This window comes from Aquarana catesbeiana, linkage group LG13, assembly GCF_042186555.1.
Source record: "Aquarana catesbeiana isolate 2022-GZ linkage group LG13, ASM4218655v1, whole genome shotgun sequence".
Lineage (NCBI taxonomy): Eukaryota > Metazoa > Chordata > Amphibia > Anura > Ranidae > Aquarana > Aquarana catesbeiana.
In genome coordinates this window covers 144,136,201-144,163,827 of record NC_133336.1, presented here as the reverse complement: position 1 = coordinate 144,163,827, position 27,627 = coordinate 144,136,201, and the positions used below count along the sequence as shown (strand labels likewise).

Here is a 27,627-nt window from a genome sequence, read left to right as displayed (position 1 = left end):
ATAGATTAACCGAGGCTTGATCCCTGGGTTTAAGGCATGCCCACTCTGTGGCTTTACCTACGCCTGAGTGCCTACTTCAGGAGAATAAAGTTCATAGCAGGAGTATAACACTTATACTGCTACATCTAGTTCTGCTAGAATGGCGAGATGAAGGCCATGCACCGAGCCGTAACCTATTCGGTCTGGTATACATCTTTATACTTCATCTTCAGGTCATAATACTCCTCTGAACAGAACTTCCCAAGTTCTTACTAAGCAGGGCGATTCTTTATCGCCTTCCTCCAGTGTCCTATAACCCTACTGGGCTTCAACCCTAGGAAATGGTTCCAGCATTCCTGAATGTAAGGGGCTGAGGCTTTCTGACATGTGACGTCTGCAGCCAGAACTCCAGGCCCCTCCACGGAAAAGAGGGCTAAAATACAAAAGGTGATACATGCATTATTAATATCACAAATTAAAAAAGATCATAGATTGTGGACCCAGCACAATAGATTTAGACAGAAAGGACGCAAGCATAGACAATAATGTGTATCCGAGTGTGGCTAGCTAAACCAACATATCAAATTTGGGAGAGACCCAAATCTGAACTTCAATGTAGACAAACAGTCCTCACAGTCTGGTTTTCTGATGTGCAGCCAATATGTAAAAACATTAAGACACACGCAAACCCTCAGCCTTGGTTCACACTGGGACGACTTGTCAGGCGACCTAGTCACCTGACAAGTAGCGCCCTGTTCTGTGCAATGGAACCGTTCTAATCGGCGCGATGCAAGTCGCTCCGACTTAGAAAAAGGTTCCTGTACGACTTTGGGGGCGACTTGCATTGACTTCTATACAGAAGTCGTTTTGCAAGTCGCCGCTGAGTCGTGTCCTGGGTCGCCTGAGGCAGTCGCGCTGTAAGTCGTGCTGCCTCAGTGTGAACCGACCCTAAATGCTGCGTGTTTCTGAAGTGCAGCTAGCTAGGTCATAACTGATATATATACATAAAGGACAGGAGTCCTGTTTACGGTGGAGTTTTACTGATGTACAGCAAAACAGGGCCATAAATATAAGACAGAAAGACCCAAACTTCTATGTTGCGTATTTCTGACGAACCACCAAATACAGTTATAAGATCAATATGGTCACACAAGACAATATCTTTTCTGTTATGCAGTTCTGTAGTGCAGTCACATAGAACCAACACAGAAAGGACCCAAGCAACCTGCAGCATTGTGTTTTTCTGAAGTGCAGTAAGGTAAGGGAATCTGAAACAGAAAGCACCAACAAGCTTCAATGTTGAGTATTTCTGCTGTGCAGCCACATAAAAACAGACAGCCTTCCTAGCTGTGATCTTTCTGGTGTATTGCAAAGTAAGGCAATAACTCCATAATGTCTATTCTTGTTGTGTAGCAAAACCTCAACCAGGGACAGATAAAACTTAGGGCTCCCACACCTGTGCGACCCAACCTGCAACCACAAAAACGCAAGAGAAAAGTCATACACTATGGCTTCCAATGGGAACCATTCGTGTCTGTGCAACTCCAGGTCGCAGCGCCACCAAGCAGACCCTGCTTTCTGGATCCACAGACCTCAAGATTACACAGGTCGCATGTAACTTGCAATTTTCAGGTTGAACAAGCGAGGGGTCCCCAATGCTGTATCTCCCTGGAGGCGTGCAGCCAACAACCCCCTGCTGTGTATCCTTAAGAAGCAGCAAGGTAGAACAATGAGAACAGAAAAGACCCCCCTTACTGCTGTGCCTTCTGATATGCAGCCGATAAGGCAGTAAATATAGAACATACAGGACACAAACAATCTTCAATCTTTGTGTATGTCTGATGTGTAGCAATATACCAATACTGAGCAGAGACGCCACCACCCTCAATGTGTCTCCCTGCTGAGGCAGCAAAAACAAATCAGAAAAGGACAAGCAACCTCACTGCTGTGTCCCTTCTGATATGCAGCCAATAAGGCAGTAAATGTAAGACATAAAAAGGACAGACAACCTTCAATCTTGTATATATCTGATGTGCAACAATATAACAATCTGAATAGAGATAGCACATCCATATTGAAGGGATTTGGCATACGACTCAACATGTCAAATCGCATGCCTAAAATCGGCAGCCTTTGCCGTTAATAGCACGGTCAGCCCGACGCCACTTTGCGGGGCTGCACCGATTACCAAAGGCAGTACCAGTACTACCCCTGGCACAGGTTCAATTTGTATTTCCCAACAATTCAGAACCATCAATCTTCACTACTGCCTTTCTAATAAGCAACCAATAAGGCAGTAATACAGGACACAAAAAACCCCACACAGAACTCAATTTTGAGTATGTCTGATGTGCAGCAATATAACAAATATGAGCTGAGGTGTCACAAGACTCAATGATGTGCATTTCCGCCATGCATCACAAGACCAGAAAGTACAGACCACCTTCCCTGTTGTATTTTTCTGATCTTTAGCCAAATAAGGCAGTACCTTTAGGATATAACAGACAACAACCAAGCTTCAGTGCAGTGCATTTCTGATGTACAGCAATATACCCCTTATGAGCAGAAATGTCACATATCTCAATGTGCATTTCTGCTGTGCCACAAAACATCCCAGCAAGGACAAACCTTCACTACTGAGGTCTACTGGTGTGCAACCAAGGAGGAGTCATGGTGTATCCCTTTATGAAATAACCAACAAAGCAATTTGATCCCTAGGCATAGCCTGGGCTGTAGACACTAACACTTCACCCCCAGTGAAGGAACAAATCCTAAAATGGTTAGACACCTTACTATAGTAGCTGTTGTCCTACCTTACCTCCATAGACTGAGCAAACGCTGGCCAGCTCACACACAGGTGGGGCTGATCAGAAACTAAAGTCTCAATGAGCCCAGCCCTAGAGACCAATTTAGGACAGCCTCTAGAAAAGGTGGTCACCAATTTAGCCTGGAGAAAAATAGCCACCTGCAGGCTTTAAACAAGCAATCATGTATCTATCTAGCTCTTGCATATGTTTGCACAGAAAATCCTTAATTAAAGGATATAGGAAGCAATTTATGGTAAATCGCCTTTAGATGTGTCACTGAGTTGACTGCAGCCCAAACCAACAAAAAGGTTTTTTCTTTACCTCCTGCACTATAATATAACCACAATGTAAAGGTGGAGTGGGAGGTTGGAGCTTAGGACTTCAGATTCCTAGTAGCTGGGCTAATAGGGCCTTATAACCTAGTGCACCTGCTGACCAGGAGAGCTTACTCCTGAATCCTTCAACCATTGCACAATCCATAAATTGTTCAGTGGTATACCTGGCCTGTAAGGAACTCTTTGTATCTACCAGGTCCCCCCTTAGCTCTATTCATCCCTACTAATGTCCCACAACCGGACATTTAGGGAGAGGCTGGCAACCTACTGTTGTGATAACCACAGTGTCTCTGCTGTAAGAGGGAGCTGTGGCTGGTGGTTTTAGCAGTAGCTTCTGGGCTATTTTGTTATGCAGACCCCAGGTCCTGCACGGTACCACTCAGTAAATACAGGGGGAAGGGGAAGAAATGCCTTACCTACCTCTTTCCCATCTGAGGTGGTTTAGGCACACTCGCTCCTCTGCACCACTTGTCCACCATACAGCATCTCTGATGTAAGAGGGAGCTGTAGCTGGTGTTTTTAGCAGAAGCTTCTGGGCTATTTCAATCCAGACCCCAGGGGAGATTATCTCAAATGCCCAGAAACCATCTGACTGGGATTGGGGATTGTGCAGCTAAATTCCCAAGGTAAAGGAAAGTACTCACTGTTGTCGTCTTCCCCTTTTGCCACAGCCACCGGGCTTGCTTTTCCATCCTTATGGTCCACACGCAAGGAGGATAGCCGCCAAAGTGCCCCCCCAACTGCTGTCCCCGTAGGGAGCTGCAAGGTTAGGCTGTGTCCTGCCAGTCAGTATATACACCTGGGGGGGGCAATGCCGTACGTTCCTCATTCCATTCTGAGGTGGTTTAGGCAGACATCCACCGTAGTGAACTGGTGCCTCCTCAAAAGGAGGATGTGGGCGCCTGCTCCTGCTGACTCTCAGCCTTCCCTCCTGGGTAAGAACGTGGGTCGTTCAGATGGCGCCTTCCCCAGCAGCCCACGCGAGCTACCAGGGGCCCAGGAGTCGAGGGCCCTGGAAAGAACTGACAGCCAGCACCCCTGTCTGAACGGACGCCCGGACAGGTAAGGGGGGGAGACAGGAAAAAGGCCCCTGAAGTTCTGGGGACACCACTGTACCCAGGGGCCTTCAGCTCTCAGGGGGGCTCTTCCAGTTTCTGCTGCCCCCCCTGAGGAAAGGATAGGGGAACCCCCCAGGAAGGATAAATATATCCGGCCAGACCCAGAGGCCCATCAGGTACTAACCAGGCCCACCCTGCTTAGCCTCCGAGATCATACGAGATCGGGCAGGCGGCGCCCTCTTTCGCTTTCAGGGTGATGTGGCCGTAGGCCTTCCCAGGCATTTGGTCCGGCTCCCAGGGGGGGACCACCAGCCCCAGGCTTCGGGTCATTTGGAAAAAAACAAACGGTTTCACTGTGCTTAGGGAGAAACACAATCAAAAACTGAGGATCAAGGGGAAGGGTGGGGACTTAAAACAGCTGTCGATTGATTGTGTTTCCTGTAGGTAGGAGCCTCTCATCTCTCAGGTGTGCCATCCTGGAAGATGACTGAGAAAATATGTTTTACTATCCAAAGTTAAAGGGCAGGAGATTTAATAGATGGAAAAGATGAAAAAAATTACTGAAGGTCCGCTTTAAGCGTCTCCTCCCCAGGGACAATATGTTTAAAGTATAGATAAAGGCAAAACTTTTTTTTTTGGATAGAGGGGAGAGAGATTAGAACACTCTCACTTACTGTTTGGCTATAGGACAAGAAGTAAAGTTACATCTCCCCAATGGAACAAATATGGCAAAACTAAACCTTATAGGGGTTATAACCCCCCCTTACTCTATCCAAAATGGAAAAAAAAAAAAAAAAAAAAAAAAAAAAAAGGTTTTGTCTAAAGTTCTACTTTAATGCTTGTAGCTATTCCTCATAACAGAGGTCCTCCAACCCCCTTATAAGCTTCGTTGCCCTTCTATGCACACTCTCCAGTACATCCTGAGGACTTGTGACCAGTACAGGACAACTTACTCAAGATGCGGCTGGACCAGACTTCTGTGAAGTAGTAGAAATATATAGTTTTATCTCTTGTGTAAATACCTTTTTTAAAGCATGCTAAAAGTCTGCTTGTTGCAGCTTGGAATTGCTGCGTCTTCTCCCCTTAGAAAGTAACTTTCATGCATATGTTTAGATCTCAAGTGCATTACTGCCAGGATGCTGTTCAGAATAAAGTCTTGTGCACTGGGACAAAGACCTGGAATCCCTGCCAGTACAGTGCATCCAGAAAGTATTCACAGCGCTTCACTGTTTCCCCATTTTATGTTACAGCTTATTCCAAAATTGATTGAATTCATTATTTCATTATTTTCCTCAAAATACTACAAACAATACCCCATAACGACAACAAGAAAGATGTTTGTTTGAAATCTTTGCAAATTTATTAAAAAAAAAAAAAAAAAAGAATTTATAATATAAATATATATATATATATATATATATATATATATATATATATATATATATATATATATATATATATATATCGTATTTATCGGCGTATAACACGCGCCGGCGTATAACACGCACCCCAAGTTTAGGAGAGAATTTTAAGGAAAAAAACTTTTAGGAGGGAAGTTTAAGGAAAAAAAACTTACATTAAAATGCCCATCAATGCAGCCTCATCAGTGTTCATCTGCAGCCTTTTCAGTGTCAGTGCAGCCTTGTCAGTGCAGCTTTGCCCCAGTGCAGCCTTGTCAATGCAGCCTTGTCCCCAGTGCAGCCTTGTCAGTGCAGCCTTGTCCCCAGTGCAGCAGCCTTGTCCCCAGTGCAGCCTTGTCAGTGCAGCCTTGTCCCCAGTGCAGCCTTGTCAGTGCAGCTTTGCCCCAGTGCAGCCTTGTCAGTGCAGCTTTGCCCCAGTGCAGCTTTGCCCCAGTGCAGCCTTGTCAATGCAGCCTTGTCCCCAGTGCAGCCTTGTCCCCAGTGCAGCCTTATTAATGCAGCCTTGTCCCCAGTGCAGCCTTATCAATGCAGCCTTGTCCCCAGTGCAGCCTTATCAGTGCAGCCTTGTCCCTGCAGCCTTGTCCCCAGTGCAGCCTAGTGTCCATGCCTCCTGCCGCTGCCGCCGCCATACACATAGAAGTAGTTTTAAATATGGCGCCGCGGAGTTCGGAGAGACTCGGCGCCGGCGGAAGTGAACGAACGCCGCCGAGATACACATAGCCGAGGGTTCTCGGCTCTTTCCGGCGCCGCTCACAGTCCCGCCCAGTCCCGCCCTATGATGGACATAACACAGGTCCAATGGCGGGACTGGGCGTGACAGTGAGCGGCGCCGGAAAGAGCCGAATACACCCGACTATGTGTATCTCGGCTCTGTGATTTCGGCGGCGCTCGTTCAGCACCGCCGAGTCCTTCCGAAGTCCGCGGCGCCATATTTGAAACTACTCGCTATGTAAATGTCGGCGGCGATCGCCGACATTCACATAGCGATAGCGGGGATCGGCGTATAACACGCACCCACGACTTTCCCCTGATTTTAAGGGGAAAAAAGTGCGTGTTATACGCCGATAAATACGGTATATATACATATACACACACCACATATCACATGTACATAAGTATTCACAGGCTTTGCTCAATACTTTGTTGAAGCGCCTTTGGCACCAATTACAGCCTCAAGTCTTTTCGAGTATGATGCTACAAGCGTGGTGGCACACCTATTTTTGGGCAGCTTCTCCCATTCTTCTTTGCAGGACCTCTCAAGCTCCATCAGGTTGGATGGGGAGAGTCTGTGCACAGCCATTTTCAGATCTCTCCAGAGATGTTCAATCGGATTATAGTCTGGGCTCTGGCTGGGCCACCCAAGGACATTCACAGAGTTGTCCGTAGCGAGTCCTTTGTTATCTTAGCTGCCAAGGACATTCACAGAGTTGTCCCGCAGGGAGTCCTTTGTTATCTTAGCTGTGTGCTTAAGGTCATTGTCCTGTTGGAAGATGAACCTTTACTCCAGTCTGAGGTCCAGAGTGCTGTCTCTGTATTTGCTGCATCTTTCCCTTGATCCTGACTAGTCTCCCAGTTCCTGTCACTGAAAAACATCCCTACAGCATGATGCTGCCATCACCATGCTTCACTGTAGGGATGGTGTTGGCCAGGTGATGAGTAGTGCCTGGTCTCCTCCAGGCCAAAGAGTTTAATCTTTGTTTAGTGGAGTATTAGCATACACAGTATTACAGCACTACACAGTCCTAGGGCACACTAACACAGGGTCTCGAAAGATGTGATGGCCATCACATTTTGAGAGACCCTAATCTGCAATGTTCAGTTTACAGTTTTCATAAAAGTGAAAAAAACAAAACACACACACACACACACACACACACAATATATAAAATAAAAAAGCCCAAAAATAGTTGTGGTTTTATTTTTCTTCTCTCTCTCTATTGTTCTCTATCTTATGTCCGTTCTATTGTTTGCTCACTATTGTTCTATAGCTATTGTTCTATCTCCGTTTTATTTTTACTATGTTTTATTGTATTTGCAGGTATGGTATATCTTACTGTTATACTGTAATGTTACTTTGTTTTATTGTTAACCATCATTTGCTTAGCAAGTACGCCATTCAGCTGCAGGTTTATTCTGACAGCAGCAGCGTTTGCTCCCACAATAGGTAAAGCCGTGACTCCAGCGCTGTCGGAGGTGATTTTACCACCACAGTTAAAAAAAAAAAAAAAGAAGAGCATATATGCATGGGGGCAGGGGTTGGAGGAGCGATTTGCTCCTAAAAATTAGGGGCGGATTGCCCCCATGCTTCGGCATATATTTTTTAGGCACAGATTGCGTTAAAAAATGTTTTATTTTTACTATGTTTTATTACTGTTATACTGTAATGTTACTTTGTTTTTATTGTTAACTATCATTTGCTTAGCAGGTACACCATTCAGCTGCAGCACTAATTTATCTATCTTGACAGTAACAGCGTTTGCTCCCACGATACGTAAATCAGCGACTCCAGCACTGTAGGAGGTGATTTCACCACCACAGTTAAGAAAAAAAAAAAAAAAAAAGGTGCATGAATGCCCATCATTAGAAGTGGGTAGATGAAGGGCGGAATTCTAATGGTGGGCATACCCACCGATCAATCTCTAATTTCCGTTCAGCCCACAGGCTGCATGAAAAATAGAACATTACAATGTATGCCCAACAAGGACCAGCGACGTACTGGTATGTTGCTGGACTTTAAGTGGTTATACCAGAATGATGCATGCAGATTTAGGTATCATCTTGGAATCATTCTTTTCAGCCAGCGGTCGGCTTTCATGTAAAAGCAATCCTAGCAGCTAATTAGCCTCTAGACTGCTTTTACACCATCTTCCATGGATTTCTCGGGCTCTCCTGCCCCAACCGGGAACCCAAGAATGCAGCCGGTGGTTCCGCCAGCTGACCATAGAGCTCATCAGTGAGCAGAATGGCTCCAATCATCTCTATGGCCTAAGAAACCTCTCAGCAAATAGCTTGGGGTGTCTACTTTCCAAAATGGGGTCATTTGGGGGGTTGTGTGCTATCTGGGCATTTTATGGCCTTCAAAACTGTGATAGGTAGTGAGGAGTGAAATCAAAAATTTACGCCCTTAGAAATCCTGAAGGCGGTGCTTGGTTTTCGGGGTCCTGTACGCGGCTAGGCTCCCAAAAAAGTCTCACACGTGGTATCCCCATACTCAGGAGAAGCAGCAGAATGTATTTTGGAGTGTAATTCCACATATAACCATGGCATGTGTGAGCAATATATCATTTAGTGACAACTTTGTGTTAATTTTATTTATTTTTGTCATTTTTCAATCACTCGTGACAAATAAAATATTCAATGGCTCAACAGACTCTCAGCAATTTCATTGGGGTGTCTACTTTCCAAAATGGGAATGGGGTCATTTTGGGGGGGGGGGGGGGGGGTTGTACTGCCCTGCCATTTTAGCACCTTACAAAATGAGATTTCAGTCAAACTAAAAGCTGTGTAAATTTCACAAAATGTACCATAGTTTGTGGACACTATAACTTTTGCGCGAACCCATAAATATACGCTTACTGACATTTTTTTTACCAAAGACATGTGGCTGAATACATTTTGGCCTAAATGTATGACTAAAATTGAGTTTATTGAATTTTCCTTATAACAAAAATTAGAAAATATATCTTTTTTTTTTTCAAAATTTTCGGTGTTTTTCCGTTTATATCGCAAAAAATAAAAATTGCAGAGGCAATCAAATACCATCAAAAGAAAGCTCTATTTATGGGAAAAAAAAGGACGCACATTTTGTTTGGGTACAACATTGCATGACCACGCAATTACCAGTTTAAGCAGCGCAGTGCCAAATTGTAAAAAGTGCTCTGGTCATTGAGCAGCCTAATCTTCCGGGGCTGAAGTGGTTAAATCAATTTTTGAGTTTTTACACAAGAACTGAATGGATTTTCTTGGAACTTTCCTCATCAATAAAACTTACAGAATATCGATATTAATACCATAATAACAGTATTTTAACAGACACTGGAGAGTTTCATAAAAGACCACATAGAAGAGTTCTTGCTGGAAAAAAATATTTTAGGCAACAGACAGCATGGATTCATGGAAGACAGAAGTTGTCAGACAAATCGGATTTCTTTTTATGAAGAGGTAAGTAAAACCTTAGACAAAGGAGTAGCTGTGGACGTAGTATACTTGGATTTTGCAAAAGCATTTGACGCAGTTCCCCACACACAGCTAATGTGTAGGATTAAGTTTACAGGCTTGGAAAAATCAGTTTGTAGATGCATATAAAGACTGTATTCAGAGAGTTAATGATTCTAATGCCCCGTACACACGGTCGGATTTTCCGATGGAAAATGTCCGATCGGAGCGTGTTGTCGGAAATTCCGACCGTGTGTGGGCTCCATCGGACATTTTCCATCGGATTTTCCGACACACAAAGTTGGAGAGCAGGAGATAAAATTTTCCGACAACAAAATCTGTTGTCGGAAAATCCTATCGTGTGTACACAAATCCGACGGACAAAGTGCCACGCATGCTCAGAATAAATAAAGAGATGAAAGCTATTGGCCACTGCCCCGTTTATAGTCCCGACGTACGTGTTTTACGTCACCGCGTATAGAACGATCGGATTTTCCGACAACTTTGTGTGTATGCAAGACAAGTTTGAGCCAACATCCGTCGGAAAAAATCCTAGGATTTTGTTGTCGGAATGTCCGAACAAAGTCCGACCGTGTGTACGGGGCATAACTCTGAATGGTCTAAGGTTATCAGTGGTGTACCCTAAGGTTCAGTGCTGGCAACCGTCTTTTTTAATATATTTATAAATGATATAGGGTCTGGGATTAAAAGTACCATTCAGTCTTTACAGAGGACACCAAACTATGCAGTGGAATAACATTCTTACAGGACGTCTCCAACTTACAAGCCGACCTTGATGCATTGTTTAATCGGGCAACTAAGAGATATGGCAAATTAGGTTTAATGATGATAAATGTAAAGTTATGCACTTGGGAGCTCAAAATATGCATGCATCATACATACTAGGGGGAGAACAACTGGGGGGAATCAATAGTGGAGAAAGACTTGGGTGTGCTGGTAGATCATAAGCTTAGTTATGGCATGCAATGCCAAGCTGCGGTTTCCAAAGTGAGCAATATCCTTTCTTGTATTAAGAGATGTATAGACTCCAGAGAGAGAGATATCATTTTACCCCTGAATAAATCATTAGTAAGACCTCATATGGAATATGCAGTTCAGTTTTGGGCACCAAATCACAAAAAGGATATCAAGGAACTAGAGGAAGTGCAGAGAAGGTCAACCAATCTGATAAAAGGCCCGGAGGAGTTCAGCTTTGAGGAAAGATTAGAGGAACTGAATTTATTATCGCTTGAGAAGAGGAGATTAAAGTGGATGTAAACCCGAAAAAAACATTTTTAATTAAGGCTTGCACCTTGTACAGTATAGGATTTTATGTCATCTGTGCCCAGTCTTGCCACAAATAGTTAGACCAGCCCTGAGCAGTCCTCTTAACTTTTTTCGATGAGATAAAAACGGACAGACAGAGAAATAGGAGTCCATTTGTATAAATACATGGTGGTTCATTTAGTGAAACTCGGTGTTGAGTCATTCACTGAGCCATCACAGAGGACAAGGGGGCACTCTTTACATCTAGGAGCAGTACTGGGACAAGGCCCATTGGTGCCCAGGGCAAAGATGGCAAACTGCGCCCCCCCCCCCATTTTTAAGAAAGAATCAATGTCATTTCAAAACAAGGATATACTTAAAACAATACAAATTCAATTAGGTTTAATGCGATAGAAACAGAGTTCACTCACATCTTTTAATTATATGTACAGTCAGGTCCATAAATATTGGGACATTGACACAATTCTAATCTATTTGGCTCTATACACCACCACAATGGTCCACAGTGGGAGGATTCCTCCTTCCACCTGGAATGTGTAGATGGGGAAATTGGAACATTCTTTTTTTTTCATTCAACCTAATAGTTGAATGAAAAAAGTGATCAATGTATGGGCAGCCCAAGAGCTAACACTAAGATAGTTTAACCTCTTGACTAGGGATGAGCCAAACACCCCCGTTCGGTTCGCACCAGAACATGCGAACAGGAAAAAAGTTCGCTCGAACACACGAACACCGTTAAAGTCTATGGGACACGAACATGAATAATCAAAAGTGCTAATTTTAAAGACTCCGTCACACAGCGGGAGCCTCCCTCCATGCCAGCATGGGTGCGGAACGGCCCGGAGAAGAAGGAAGAAGAGAAGAGGATGAAGAAGAAGATGAAGAGAAGAGCGGGAGCCTCCCCCCATGCCATGGGTGCGGAGCGGCCCGAGGAGATAGAAGATAGAAGACGCCGCGGAGGAGATGCTGAACGAGAACGCCGGAGGAAGAACCAGAACAGCCAGAAGAACCAGAAGAATAAGAAGATGAAGGAAGATAGAAGAAAGAAGAAGACTTTAAATAAAGGAATTGTCAAAAACTGTCTCTTGTCATTTTTAACATTTTTGACAGTTTTTTATTGAAATGGTAGGGGTAAGTACCCCCTTACCATTTCACACAGGGGGGGGGGCCGGGATCTGGGGGTCCCCTTGTTAAAGGGGGCTTCCAGATTCCGATAAGCCCCCCGCCCGCAGACCCCCACAACCACCGGCCAGGGTTGTGGGGATGAGGCCCTTGTCCTCATCAACATGGGGACAAGGTGTTTTGGGGGGCTACCCCAAAGCACCCTCCCAATGTTGAGGGCATGGGGCCTGGTATGGTTCAGGAGGGGGGGGGGCGCACTCTCGTTCCCCCCCCTTTTCCTGCGGCCTGCCAGGTTGCGTGCTCGGATAAGGGTCTGGTATGGAATTTAGGGGGAACCCCACGTCATTTTTTTTTTTTTAAATTTTGGTTCGGGGTTTCCCTGTGTTGAATTCCCATGCCGTTTTTATCAATGAACTTCTATGTGTATTGTCGGCAATGCAATAGCCGCGGGTAGCTTTAAATTGAATTTTTCCTTCAAAATGTCATTTTGCTGTCAGACTGTTCTAAACACGGGAAACATGCGCCCCTTTACAGGCATACTATAGACACCCCCCAGGTACGAAATTTAAAGGGATATTACACTTTTATTGTTTGACTTTAAGCATTATTAAAATCACTGCTCCTGAAAAAACGACCGTTTTTAAAACTTTTTTTTGCATTGATCCATGTCCCCTGGGGCAGGACCCGGGTCCCCAAACACTTTTTATGACAATAACTTGCATATAAGCCTTTAAAATGAGCACTTTTGATTTCTCCCATAGACTTTTAAAGGGTGTTCTGCGGCATTCGAATTTGCCGCGAACACCCCAAATTGTTCGCTGTTCGGCGAACTTGCGAACAGCCAATGTTCGAGTCGAACATGAGTTCGACTCGAACTCGAAGCTCATCCCTACTCTTGACAGCCACGCTATAGCTGAATGACGGCCACGGCGCGGACCTGAATTTCCGGAAGTGCACGTGCCCTGTGCGCGCTGTGATCACCGAGTCACTGAGTCCCGGCCCCCTACAATGTGATCAGCTGTCAGCCAATGACAGCTGATCACATGATCAAAACAAAAGCTCTGTGATCGTTTTTTTTTCTCCTCACGCTGACAGCGCGAGGAGAAAAAAAAGCTGATCACCGGCTCATCTGCAAGGGACATTGGTCCCGAAGAGGAAGAGGCAATTATGCCTCATCTGTGCCACCTACCTATGCCCATGAGTGCCACCTATTAATGCCCACAAGTGCCACCTATCAATGCCACCTAGCAGTGCTGCCTATCAGTGTAACTGATCAGTGCCCATTATTGCCACCCATCAGTGCGGCCTCATTAGCGTACATTAATGAAGGAGAAAAATTACCTGTTTTAAAATTTTATAACAAAATATAATAACTTTTTTTTTTTTTTTTTTTTAATTCGGTCTTTTTACATTTTTTTTTAACAATAAATAAAAACCACAGAGGTGATCAAATACCGCCAAAAGAAAGCTCTATTTGTGAGGAAAAAATTATAAAAATTTAATTTGAGTACAGTGTTGTATGACCGCGCAATTGTCATTCAAAGTGTATCAGCGCTGAAAGCTGAGAATTGGTCTGGATAGGAGGGGGGTTTAAGTGCCCGGTAAGCAAGTGGTTAAATCTCAGCTGTTTCAGTGAGAACTGGCTGAGATTTGAACCATTAATGGGCAGGCTGAATGTACCAAGTTGATCGATCAAATTGGGTACAACCAGCCTGCCGGATAGTCTTATGATTATCACTAGCGGTTGCTATATCTGCTAGTGATAATCATTGTTTGTTGGGACAATACAATTGCTCAGCAGAAGGGATTCCCCTGTCAGCACTGACTGTGCTGACAGGAGAATCATGTAAATTTCATTCCTGTAATCTGTGGTTACTGGAAACAAATTTGTATCATCTATTGTCTAACTGAAAGTGAAAGTTAATGAATATCTTGAAAGAACATATGGGGGGGACAGATGGGTGATGGAGATAAGGACAGTTCAGTGATCACAGTGTACTGCAGTGTGCACATGACTCACCCAGGTCCAGGCTGGAAGCTCAGGCATCTTTGGCACACAGGATTCTGCAGCTTTTCATATTTCCCGCCCACACATCCCTTCTCTTCAGATACATCGGCACGTCAGGGATAGCGGGGCGGGAAGTCACTGGAGGAGCAGAGGTGGGAGGAGCTGTATTCCTCCCTGATCTCCCGTCAGTGAGGTGATGCGTTTGCTGGGCTATGCAAGTGTCACAGATACTACAGAGCTGCAGCCACCAGTCTCAGTATTTACAGACTGATTCTCCTGTCCTACGGACGGGAGAAATCAGTCTGTTTCTTCACAGTTACCAAGATAATGGGAGGCTTGCCCCTCCCCCTGCTGGTTCAATCCCTCCTGAAGTCGCTCTCCTCCCTGCCAATGAGGGGGAGGGCGCAGATCGGTCGGAGCGGCTCTCATACTATGCTCAGAGCCAGCGAGCAGAGGGAGGGGGAGAAATCCACCCCCTCTCACACTCCGCCCAGGGCACCCGCCCCTCTCGCCCACCCCTTGTACCGGCCCTGTCTAGGAGAAAAGAGATTTAATCTCCAAATACAGAAAGTTTTCTTCACAGTAAGAGCTGTGGAAATGTGGAACAGACTTCCTCAAGAGCTGGTTATGTCCGTTCAGTAGATTGCTTTAACCACTTCAGCCCCGGAAGAATTTACCCCCTTCCTGACCAGAGCACTTTTTGCGATTTGGCACTGCATCGCTTTAACTGACAATTGCGCAGTCGTGCAAAGTTGTACCCAAACAAAATTGACGTCTTTTTTCCCATAAATAGAGCTTTCTTTTGGTAGTATTTGATCGCCTCTGCAGTTTTTATTTTTTGCGCTATAAACAAAAAAAGAGCGACAATTTAGAAAAAAATGCATTATTTTTTACTTTTTGCTATAATAAAAATCCCCTAAAAATATATATTAAAAAAAAAATTTTCCTCAGTTTAGGCCGATATGTATTCTACATATTTTTGGTAAAAGAAAAAAAACCAAACCAAGTTAGACTAAAGGGTAACTTGTTTTCCAGAAGTCTTTCAGGACAGCACCTGAGAGATAGTGACTCCTCCCACCGAAACACAGGAAACACCTTCTTCCTCCAAACTTTAAAGGGAGGCACCTCCCTACCATACCTCAGTTGTAGTAGGGAAAACCTCCGGCCCCGGCTGAAACACATAAACACATACGTTAGTCACAGCATAGTATATTAAATACAAATAGGGCGGGATGTTGCTGTCCTGAAAGACTTCTGGAAAACAAGTTACCGGTAAGTCTAACTTGGTTTTTGCCAAGGCGTCTTTCAGGACAGCACCTGAGAGGATAACAGAGACTTACCCCCTTAGGGCGGGACAACAGCTTGCAGGACCTTTATGCCAAACGACTGATCGTTAGCAGATGTGAGATCCAGCCTGTAATGTTTCACGAATGTGTGAAAACTCGACCATGTTGCCGCCTTGCAAATTTGTTCAGGGGTGGCACCAGCTCTCTCTGCCCAAGTGGCTGCTAGTGCTCTTGTTGAGTGTGCACAAATTCCTGCTGGTGGAGACACACCTGCATGGGAATAAGCCTCTGAAATGGATAGTTTCAGCCACCTTGCTAAAGAAACCTTAGAAGTCTGGCAACCTTTCCTGTTGCCTGAGAATAGCACAAGCAGTGAATCTGAACGTCTAAAGAACTTTGTTCTTTCCAAATAGCATAACAAAGTCCTTCTGACATCCAACATGTGGAAACAAGTCTCCTTCTCCCCTTCTGGGTTGGGGCAGAAGGTTGGAAGTAGAATGTCCTGAACACGATTCTGTACTGAAGCTATCTTTGGTAAGAATTTTTGATCTTTCCTAAGTATAACTCTATCAGGAAAGATAGACAAATAAGGTTCCTTAATTGATAAAGGGTTAAGCTCACTGATCCTGCGTGCAGAGACCATGGCAATCAGAAACACAGTTTTAAAAGTGAGATATCTGAGTGGCGCTTCTTCCAAAGGTTCAAAGGGACTCTTTGTTAGAGACTGAAAGACTATTGACAGATCCCATTTAGGAAAAAACTTAAGTGGTGCTGGTCTGGATCTCGTAAGAGATCTAAAGAATCTGGTTACCAACGGATTCGAGGTCACAGATCTTTCTAAGAACACTGCTAGCGCAGCAACCTGCACCTTCAAGGTACTAACTGCTAGTCCCTTGTCAGCTCCAACCTGTAAAAATTCTAGAATGGTAATAAGGTTCCCTGGGTCCTGGGCAGATGAATTACACCATTATAAACCTTCCAGACTTTGGAATAAATGTCCCTAGTCACCTTTTTCCTACTTGATAAAAGTGTTGAAATTAACCGGTTGAAAAAACCCTTGCTTTTTAGGAGCTGCTCTTCAGATACCAGGCTGTGAGCGCCAAAGTGGCTACCTCTGGATGATTTACTGGACCCTGAAATAGTAAATCGTGCCTGAGGGGCAGATGCCAATAAGGCTTGACCACCATTCTCAGAACGGTTGAAAACCAGGCCCTTCTTGGCCAAAAGGGCGTGATTAGGATGACTGGTACCATTTCCCTCTGAATTTTTGTTAATATTAAGGGAATTAACTGGAATGGGGGGAAAGTGTAGCAAAGATGGAATTTCCATGCTGCATCAGTTCCTCGAGAGAGAGGACTTCATGGCCAGGGCCCTTATTGGATCTCGAGGAGTATTTGTTAACAGAAACCTTCCTGGGGGGCTTCTGGAAAACTCGAGAGTATAGCCCTGCGAGAGAGTGGTCAGAATAAACTGATTTGAAGTTATCCCTGACCACTGCGGAAGAAACTCTCCTAATCTTCCGCCAACCTGCAGGGACGAGTCATTGCGATTTCTCGGCCTGTGAAGGAGGACGGAAGAGAATTCCGCTTTTACCCTTCGTTTTTTGTGCGGACCAATTTTTCCTCCTCCCCTGAAACTTACTGTCCTGGTCTTGAGCTTTTTGAGGTCGAAAAAGACGTTTTGGGACCTGCTTTTTCTTTTTGACCGGGAAGGACTTATTTTTTATTGGCAGTTCTGTCTAGGATATTATCTAGATCAGGGCCAAAAAGAAGGTCACCTGAAAAAGGAATCCCACAAAGTTTGCTCTTTGAAGCTGTATCCCCTGGCCAGGTTTTTAGCCATAAAGCTCTTCTTGCAGCATTTGTCAAAGCTGACATTTTAATTGCTTCAGCCGAAGCATCCGCAATATAAGCCACTGCAGAGATCAGGGTAGGAAAGGAATCTAAGATCTTTTGTTTGGGTGAATCTGCCACTATATGTGATCTAAGCTGGTTCACCCAGTATTCCAAATTCCTGGCCACACATGTTGTGGCCATTGCTGGCTTCAAATTGGTCATGATTGATTGCCATGATCTCCTGAGCAAAAGATCCATGCGTTTGTCCATTGGATCCTTCAGAACCCCCATGTCTTCAAAAGACAGGTCTGTGGATCTTGAGACCTGGGAAAATGCAGCATCCAACCTGGGACACTTATTCCACACCGCAGAAGGGTCCTCCTCAAAAGGGAAGTGCCTTTTGTGGGCTCTGGAAAAAAAGGGTTTTCTCTCTGGATCTTGCCATTCCTTAGCAATGGCATCAGAAATGACCGAATGGACCAGAAATGTTCTGCCCTTAAGTTAATTTAATCCTGCATACATGCGGTCATGAAGAGATAATTCCTTCTTTTCCTCACTTAAGCCAAGCGTAACATGAATAGCTTTAAGGAGTCTGTCTACCTCCTCCAGGGATAGCTTAAATTTTGAAGGGGCCACCTCTGCCACCTCTGCCTCCTCACCCTCCTCTTCCAAATCTTTAACGGAAGGAGCAGGGGACTGCTCTTCCCTGGTTGAGGGGTCTTCAGGTAAAGCTTCCACCACCGGGATAGAAAGGGAACCCTGGGAAGCCTCAGAAGTGGATTGCTGGATTAACTAAAGAGTCACGAAAAGTTTGAATCTTTACAGAGGCAACCAGGTCATCACAAGCTGATTCCTCCCTAACTAAAGAAGTGATGCATGCACTGCATAGGGCTTTTTTCCAATTTTCTCCCATTTTAGCCCTGCAAGAAGGACATCTCTTTTTTGGGCCAAAGCTTTTAGCCTGTGAGAGAAAAACAAAAAGGGAAAAAAACCAGGGGACCTTTTAGTGAGACCCAGCCTCAGCTTCACAAGAATCACCCACAGGTACTAAGAAACCAGTCAGCCTCTAGTGCCCAGACAGGCCCCTTGCCACTAGGGGGTAGAGAAAAAAAAGGTATAGACCAAACCCAGGTTAAGGAAGAAAAAGCAGACTTTACCGCTGCTCCTACCTGAGCTTTGCTGGTGCCTGTGCCTGTCCCCACCGCTGCAGACGCTGAGTCCTCCATCTCTGGTGTGCAGCTTTCCACATATGCCGCTTCCGGACTCCCATAGTGCATCTGCACCGGACCGGAAGCGGAAATAGGCACCAGCTCCTGTCCTCCCTCCTCCCCCCTTGCGTCCACACCGGAAATTACGTTTTCGCTGACCCAGTGACCCGCTTTGTCACTTCCGGCGCGACTGCCGGCAAAATGGCGGCGCCGCACCCGCACCGCTGCCCCTACGACCGCGCTGGTCACCGGATCTGTGGCTCTCACTGAGCACTAGGAGGGGAAGAGGAGCCCGATTCCTACCGCTGCGGATGCTTGGGTAGGCCGGGAGGACATCGGGTCCCTTGTTAAGGAAAAAGAGAAGGAAGCCCCGTCTCCCAGGAGCACCTGAGAGACCTTGACTCCCCTCCCAAAAGATGTTCCCTCAGGGCCGGAGGAAACACAAAAACTGAGGTATGGTAGGGAGGTGCCTCCCTTTAAAGTTTGGAGGAAGAAGGTATTTCCTGTGTTCCAGTGGGAGGAGTCACTATCTCTCAGGTGCTGTCCTGAAAGACGCCTTGGGAAAATCGCAATAAGCGTATATTGATTGGTTTGTGCAAAAGTTATAGCGTCTACAAAATAGGGGATAGATTTATAGCATTTTTATTATTATTATTTTTTTTTATTGTGACTGCGACTATGATTATGGCGGACACATTGGACAATTTTGACACATCAGTGCGATTAAAAATGCATTGATTACTGTAAAAATGTCACTGGCAGTGAAGGGGTTAACACTAGGGAGCGGTGAAAGAGTTAACTATGTTCCCTGGGAGGTGATTCTAACCGAAGGGGGAGGGACTAACTACAGGAAGTGACAGATCGTGGTTCCCAGCTAATAGGAACACACGATCTGTCACTCCTGTCAGAACAGAACAGGGAAGCGTGTGTTTACACACACTAGAGCTGCACAATTAATCAATAAAAGATCGCAATCTCGATTCAACCCCTCGGACGATCTGTATTGCAGAGTTTCCCAATTCTTTCACCTAACAAGTATAGAGAGTTCTCTGCTCACTCTGGCAGTCTGCCAAGTTTTTAACATTGTAACTCTTCCTTCTTAGATGAAAGGGATAAAACTAATGTCTAAACCTTTTTCTGACACTTGTTTCTTATAGTTAAGATCTGATTTTTTTGTTAGAAAATTACTTGGAACCCTCAAACATTATATAATTATATATATATATATTTTTTTTTTTTTTGCCAGAGACCCTAGGGAATAAAATGGCGATTGTTGCAATATTTTATGTCACACTGTATTTGCACAGTGGTCTTTCAAATGCAATTTTTTGGGAAAAATACACTTCAATGAATAAAAAAAAAAAATGAAACAGTAAAGTTAGCCCAATTTTTTTGTTAAATGTGAAAGATGATGTTACGCTGTGAGAATCGTGAGAGAATTGCGATCTATCTTCTAAGCAAAAAAATTGTGATTCTCAATTTAGCCAGAATCGTGCAGCTCTAACACATATTAGTCCCTGTTCTGTGTCTCCAGCTCACGATCGCTCATGGCCGGCAGTCATCGCGACCGTCGGTCACGAGCATTGGCACCCCAGCTGTGCAGCGGGGGCGCGCGTGTGCCTGCTATCCGGACCCCATGAGCCAACATATAGTTATGTGGTTTTGCGCAGGGGAGCCAAAAAAGTACGGCGGCTGGTCCGGAAGCGGTTAAAAAAGGCCTGGATTCTTTCCTAAATGTACATAATAACTGGATACTAACATTTATAGGTAAAGTTGATCCAGGAAATATCGGACTGCTTCTTGGGGGAATCGGGAAGGAATTTTTCCGACTGCTGGAGCAAATTGGATCATGCTTTGCTGGGGTTTTTTGCCTTCCTCTGGTTCAACTGTGGGAATAGCATTTTATTTATTATTTTATTTTATTGGTTGAACTAGATGGACTTGTGTCTATTTTTAGCCAGACTAACTATGTTAACTATTGGCTGAAGAGGCAGCAGGGGGTGGTGCAGCCTGTAGCCTACAGACTTCAGAGCCTCGCACTGCCTCCTCAGCCAGTTGGTAAAGTATGCTGTCCATCACTGCAATTAAATGTTCATCCCACGGGCTTCCTGTCAGTGCAGATGTGGGATGGATTGGCGACTCTGATATGGAGAGAAGCCTGCAGACAAGCTCCTGAACTGAACTCCAAGCAGTGATGTTTCTCTCCTTCAATGATCGAGAAAGTGAGGGAGAAGAGGACAAAAAGCAGCATTTTTCCACAGTAGAAATTAAGGGAAAATGGGGAGCTGCTGGAAGTGCCTCCTGTACAGTGCATAGCCTGTGCCACCCCTTAACAACACTCGCTGTAATGCCACCCATATTCCTGTTCTTTTAACAGCACCACAGAAACCTGATAAGTGTGCACCTGTGCATCATAGTTGTCAGCCTACTGTCACATGTTAAAATGACAGGAATATGGTTGGCATTACAATGAGTGTTATTAGGCTGGGTTTACGCTAGCCAAAGCTCTGAAAAGTGATCCTTGTTGGATCACATTTCAGAGTGCAGCTAAGTGGCTGCGGTAAGTTATTCAGGAGGCCAAATAACAGACATAACACAGTCCTGACCTCTACACTCTGTACTTTACAAATTCCTGCACCATACCCACTCATGACCCTGCACTCTGTACATTACATACTTCTGATCCCTGTACTTTGTACATAGACTTATGTGTTAAGCCTCTCCCACTGTTAACGCAAAAACCACATGCCATCTCAGAATTCTCCTTTGGATGCCCAAGAGGGATCCCTGCCAGGTAGTCTGTAAATAAATTCTAAAGGCAGCCCTGCTGATCGGACAGTGTGGAGGAAGAGGAGAATTCTGATTCACTGCATTAGCTGGCAGCCACCCACTGATAAGAAGTGGGGGGTAGTTTGAGAAAGTAAAGGTTATTAATGGGCTAGCAGCAACTGGGCCATGTGGCATGCAGTACAGTAGAAGTTGGGTGGGGAGAGAGGACTGCAGCAGAGAGCGCTGTGCACTACAAAACCATGTGAGATATAAGGAGTGTGAGCCAGGGGAAAGAGCAGCTGTGCAGGGAAACACAAATCAACTAGAAGCAACATCAGATCCTGTGGACAAACAGACAAAAGTAAAGTAGTCCTGTCTATACACAGTTCGGACATCCCAATGAGCCAGCAGCTCTCCCCCAAATATTTAAACAAAAAAAAAAAAAAAGAGGCCCTCTGTAAAGAGGCTGACAGACTTTGAAAATTCCATATTTACTATTTGCTTAACTGACAGAGGTGCCTGCTGAGGGTGCTGTATAAACTGTAACATCAGCTACATACTGTGTTCTAAGAAGCAGGATGGAGATTTCTCATAATGCTCTCAGAACAAAATTGAGTTGGGTTGAGCGCTCAGCCATTCACAGGACCAGTGTCCATAAGGGCGCACGGGCACAGCCCCCTCTTTCCAGCCATCCCCTCTATCACCAATAGATAGATTCATGCATTGCATGAATCTATCCATGGCCGCCGCTGCCACCCCCTATTCAGGCACCGGGCGCTTGAATTATAGAGGTGGAGGGTGTTTTTGAAGCACCTGATTAGGGCCATAGGCTCTAACAGGCGTCATGCTTGGCGCTCACAGTTCACCCAGCTGCGTTAAAAAAGCGAATGAATAGTCGCCTTCCTAACACTGAACCACCTCTCCGCCAAACAGGTGTTCAGGTCTGTTACCCATCACCTGATTGGCTGAAACGACAGGCGCTGTGATTGGATGCCTATCAGGCATCCAATCATAGGAGAGGACGAGAGAAGACATCGGGGACATGGAGGAGCATGGAGGAGACCACCACCATCACCCGCTGCCCCACCGAGACAGGCTAAGTGCTGGGCAGACGGTGGGTGGGGGGGCGTTTGATGGGCACAGTGGCAGCGTTTGATGGGCACAGTGAGGCTGCAATTGATGGGGGTTTTTTTTTTCAGAATTTCAGTTTGTTTGCGCACCCCCAAAAATTTTGAGCACCAGCAGCCACTGCACAGGAAACCTTATATTGTAACAAAAAACACAATGCTTCCTCTAATTGATGAAGGTGGGTGGATAATGTCACAATTCCCACCTCAGCTAATCAGAAGAAGCTTTGTATCTGTTGATAAAATACAAGGTGTCCTATGAATTGCTGAGCGCAAAACCCGACTAAATTTTGTTCTGAGAGCATGACGGAAAGTCCCCATCCTACTGCTGGAACACAGTGCTGTATCCTGTATGTAGCTGATTCTGCATACAGTTTACCAAGCTCTGACAACAAGCACATCTATTAGTTAACCACTTGCCGCTTGCCATATAGCAAAATGACGTCTGCAAAGTGGTTGCGATACCCTGACTCGACGTCATATGACGTGGTCAGGATAACAAGCCGGTGCACGCCCCCAGGGGCGTGAATCGCGGCGTGTGTTGTTGCGGCGTGTCAGTCTGACACACCGCAACTCCGAGGTACTCTAGGTAAAGAGTCTCTGACAGAGACTCTTTACCACCTGATCAGCTGTGTCCAATCACAGCTGATCACGATGTAAACAGGAAGAGTCGTTTATCGGCTTTTCCTCACTCGCATCTGACAGACGCAAGTAGAGGAGAGCCGATCAGCTGCTCCTCTGACAGGGAGGTCTGCGCTGATTGTGCCCACCCAGGACCACCAGGGATGGCCACCACTGATGACCACCAGGTATGTCCTCCCTGGTGGCCTATGCCCACACATAATGCCAATGTGTGCCCACCAGCAATACCTGCCAGTGCCTCCTAATCAGTGATGCCAATCAGTGCCATCTATCAGTGTCAATCAGTGCCACCTATCAGTGCCCGCCTTTCAGTGCCCATCTATGAGTGCACATTAGTGCTGCATTTTCAGTGCCACCTATCAATGCCCATCGGTGTCGCATATCAGTGCCACCTATGAGTGCCCAGTGTTGCATATCATTGCCGCCTATCAGTGCCCAGTGTTGCATATCAGTGCCCATCAGTGCCACCTTATTGGTGCCTGGCAGTGCAGCCTCATTAGAAGGAGAAAACTTACTTATTTACAAAATTTTATAACAGAAACGAACAAAGACTTTTTTTTTTTAATTTTCGGTCTTTTTTTATTTAGCAAAAAATAAAAACCGCAGAGGTGATCAACTACCACCAAAAGAAAGCTCTATTTGTGGGAAGAAGATGAAAAAAATTTTGTTTGGGTACAGCGTAGCATGACCGCGCAATTGTTATTTAAACAGCGACAACGCTGAAAGCTGAAAATTGGCTTGGGCAGGAAGGGGGAAAGTGCCCAGTATTGAATTATTGAATTGGTTAAGGAAACAGTTTATTTGTGCCACACCCACAATTTGCCATAACCATGGCAGGCGCTAATTATTGTCCTCTTTGTACTGAAGGCTGAACCCCCCCAGGAAAAAAAAAAAAAAGATCTATGGCCAGTGGCGGCCCTCTCATAGGGGGCGCCCCGCCCCAAGGCAGTCACAAAAAAAAAAAAATGGGCCCTTTAAAAAAAAAAAAATAATAATAATAAAATGTCCTTTAAAGTGCACTGTGTTCGGGCCATGTGCACCATGGGAAGCGTGACATCTGTGCAATACCTGATTGCAGACGAGACGCTTCATTTGCCCTGTTTAGCCCTGCCTTGTGGTGCAATCCATTGTGCTGTATTTCTCTCATCCATAGTGTTGCTATGGATGCCTGGTTTTTGATTGGCACTGCCTTGGGACATGGGCGGTGCTTTCCCTCTGATTTAAAGCGTCACTTCTGGTTTATCTGTGCCAGTGATAAACCGGAAGTGACGTCAGTGGAAAGCACTGAGCTTTTTTTTCCCCCAGAATCGGATGGTAAGTCTCTCCTCTGAGTCTTCTCCTTATAGAGATTTCCTTTTTCCACCATCACAAAATTCTGATCCACAAAAGCGTTATCTTCACAGGCTATTTTATTATTTAGCTCATACTTTCTATTAGTTCCAAGATTTATAAGAATATTTTGCAATCACAGAAGTTGAATGCTATATGGCTGCTGGGTAATTCAATGTACTTATTTAGATCAACTTTAGCCTGTTCTTTGTAACAGAGTACTGGGTAGCAGTGGAGAACATTAGACCCATTACAAACATGCATGGATTTATAACTGTATACTCTGCTGTGATTCTGGACTGTATACTATGTATACTCCTGACACTATGGGTGGAAGCAAGTGAAATATGGGGACAGAGTGGGTGGATGCTACAAGGCGTGGGGCTTATAAATGGGCGGTGTCAAAAAGAGGGGCGGGTCTGGCACCCCCCCATCCTAAAACTTCACCACCAGCCGCCACTGTATGGCCCTGTCCCTCACTGTACCCAAATGATCTTGGATTAACATTCTACTGTACTCTGATATCACCCATATTTATAGCCTACTCACTATTGGCTTAGTATATTGTATCCAATGTTGCCAACCTAACAGATTGAAATTTACTGACACGACACCCAAAATTTACTGGCACAGCCACGTTTTTACTGGCATTTCCAAAAGTTACAAGATTAAAATTTGAATTACAAAATTTCACTGTTTAGGCTACAAACAAGTACAATATGTAATTAGCAATGTGATTTAAGGTAGATAATAAGGCAAAAAACATATTTCTTATTTTATTTTCGATATAGTAAGTAAGTAGCTCAGGCATAGGACTCAGGAGGGCAAGAAATTAGAATGGGCGGCACACACATGAAATTGACTCTCACAGTTATACTGACAGCAGTGTGCAGTAGTACAGATTACCGACATGACATGTCCCCTCCTGAGTCACAGTGACAGTCTCTCCCCATGCCAGGTGGTCCCTCCAGTCCAAACAGCACTGATGGTCCCGCTCCTGGCCTGCCTTGCTCCCATCCCGCAGACCCACACACAAGGCTTTGGCCGCTCTGCTTGGCTCCCTTGCACCATGACATCACAGGACATGCTCAGGCACTGCCTCCAGCAGAGCCACCTGAACACACTGTAGCAGGCACTTGTATGGTCTTGGCTGGCCCCGGGCAGAGTGTCACAGCCATATTTTTTACTGGCAACCTTTTCTTTTTACTGGCATTTACTGGCAGGAGAAAATTGCCTGGTTTTTACTGGCTGCCAGTAAAAATACTGACGGTTGGCAACACTGATTGTATCAATGTTCCTGACTGATCTAGGGATGTTCAGTGATATTATGATGGATGGTTCGGTGATCTTGCAGTGGAACGTTTGGCGACCTAACGATTAACGGTTGAGTGATCTAGTGATGGACGGTTCAGCAATCTAGTGACGGAAAGTACACTTACCACACACAGCTCGGACCGGCGATGACACTTCTGGTGCTCAGCTGTTTTCTCCCCGTGGCGTGATTGGTTAATCTACATGCAACAATTGAGCCTTCAGCTCCTGAGGTAGCCAATCAGAGTTTGTGAGAGGAGGGACTACTACCCATTCTGACATCCGCACTGGCTATATGCAGACTTCGGTCCGTGGCCATGTTATGATGAGGCAGCGTACAGTGTGATATGAAGAGAGATGATCTCTATGTACGGTTAAGATTGGGAAGTTCCGGTCAGTGATGAGCTGGGAGCTCAAGAGGCTCCCCAGCCATCTAAACCGATGTTGAACATACTAAGCCCAATATACACTCCTGCCACGCTCTGTCAATATACGAGTCATGTTCTCTGATCTCCGGGGATTCATACAACACGATCTCCGAGATCATAACAATGCACGCACATTATTCGCCGCTTCCCCTCTACACTGCACCGCAATCAGCGGAAGTGATCCTCATGCGTCATCGGGGTCACTACGGAAATAGCGTAGATGCTCCGCACGCCACTGGTGATATTTGTACATAATATACGTCACACTAGTCATCTGTACATGTGAGGGATTAGTTTACGCGAGAGTCTGTGTTTATCATGTTCTCATAGATGACAAAAGACCTGAGTACAGCAACTGCATCCGCAGACAATGGATGTGCACAATATAGGAGGAGGAACATGACAAGAAATGTACACTTCGTCCGTGATATGCTGTCTTTAAATCAGTGAAACGTTCCCTGTTCATTGAAGTGAAACGAAAGGCAAAACTTTTCTCTTTATTTTGGATAGATTAAGGGAGGGTTATAATCCCTTTCAGAAATGTATTTGTCATCCTAAACTCATTGGGGAGATTCATAGGAGAAAGTGAAAGGAAATCGCTCCACAGTGAGGGAGTACCTGGTAGTGACCAGAACCAATATCCACATTGGATTATTTCCCCTTTTATTTCTGTTCTGGCATCAATCCAAAATGTGGTATTTTTTGTCATTTTTGCTTTCAGTGAACAGTCACAAGGGCAAATAAAGAAGATAAATCATTCTAAGGCTGCTTTCACACTGGGGTGGCCCGTCCGTTAGCGGTAAAGCACCGCTAGTTTTAGCGGCGCTTTACCGCTGTTAAAGGTGCGATTTTCGGCCGCTAGCGGGGTGCTTTTAACACCCAAGAAGGAAGGGGTTAAAAGCGCCCGTGTTGCGGCACTTCCATAGCGCTGCCCATTCATTCCAATGAGAGGGGGCGGTGTAGGAGCGCTATATACAGCGCTCCCACATTGCTACAAAGATGCTGTTTGCAGGACTTTTTTTCCTGTCCCACAAGCACATCGCCCCAGTGTGAAAGCACTCAGGCTTTCAAATGGGAGGCATGAGAGGCAGTTTTCAGGTGTTTTACAGGTGCTATTTTTAGCGCTAAAACACCGGAAAAATTGCCTCAATGTGAAAGGGGTCTAACGGGAACACACTCAGGCAGGAATAAAAACCTGACATGTTCTAATCCCTTTCAACTATATCCAAAATCTACAAAAGTGTGCCTTATACTTTAAGGCAATCTCCATGTTCTAATCACATATTGTACTGCACCTTTCTCAACCTTTTTACCCAAGAGGAACCCCTAAAATAATTTTTAGGTCTCCGCAAAGCCTTGGGGATAATCTACACTTCCTGTACATTAAAAGCACAATTTTATTGCGCTAGCAGTTGTGGATGTTGCCCTGTAGTGAGCAGTAGTGAGGGGATGCATATTTCAGCGCATTGCACTGTTTACTTAAAAAAAAACATTATTTGACATGTACAAAGTGACATTTC

General features: G+C 45.1%; 1 long non-coding RNA gene across 6 annotated transcripts in view; it reads right to left on the bottom strand.

Moving 5' to 3' along the window:
* The window catches only part of LOC141117248 (uncharacterized), a 429,977-nt gene extending 403,657 nt beyond the window's left edge, over positions 1-26,320 (bottom strand). For all 6 annotated transcript variants that reach the window (XR_012237130.1, XR_012237125.1, XR_012237129.1 and 3 more), the window contains exon 1: positions 25,808-26,320. This is a non-coding gene — a long non-coding RNA (uncharacterized lncRNA). The remainder of the gene's footprint in view (positions 1-25,807) is intronic.
* Between the last annotated feature and the right edge of the window lie 1,307 nt (positions 26,321-27,627).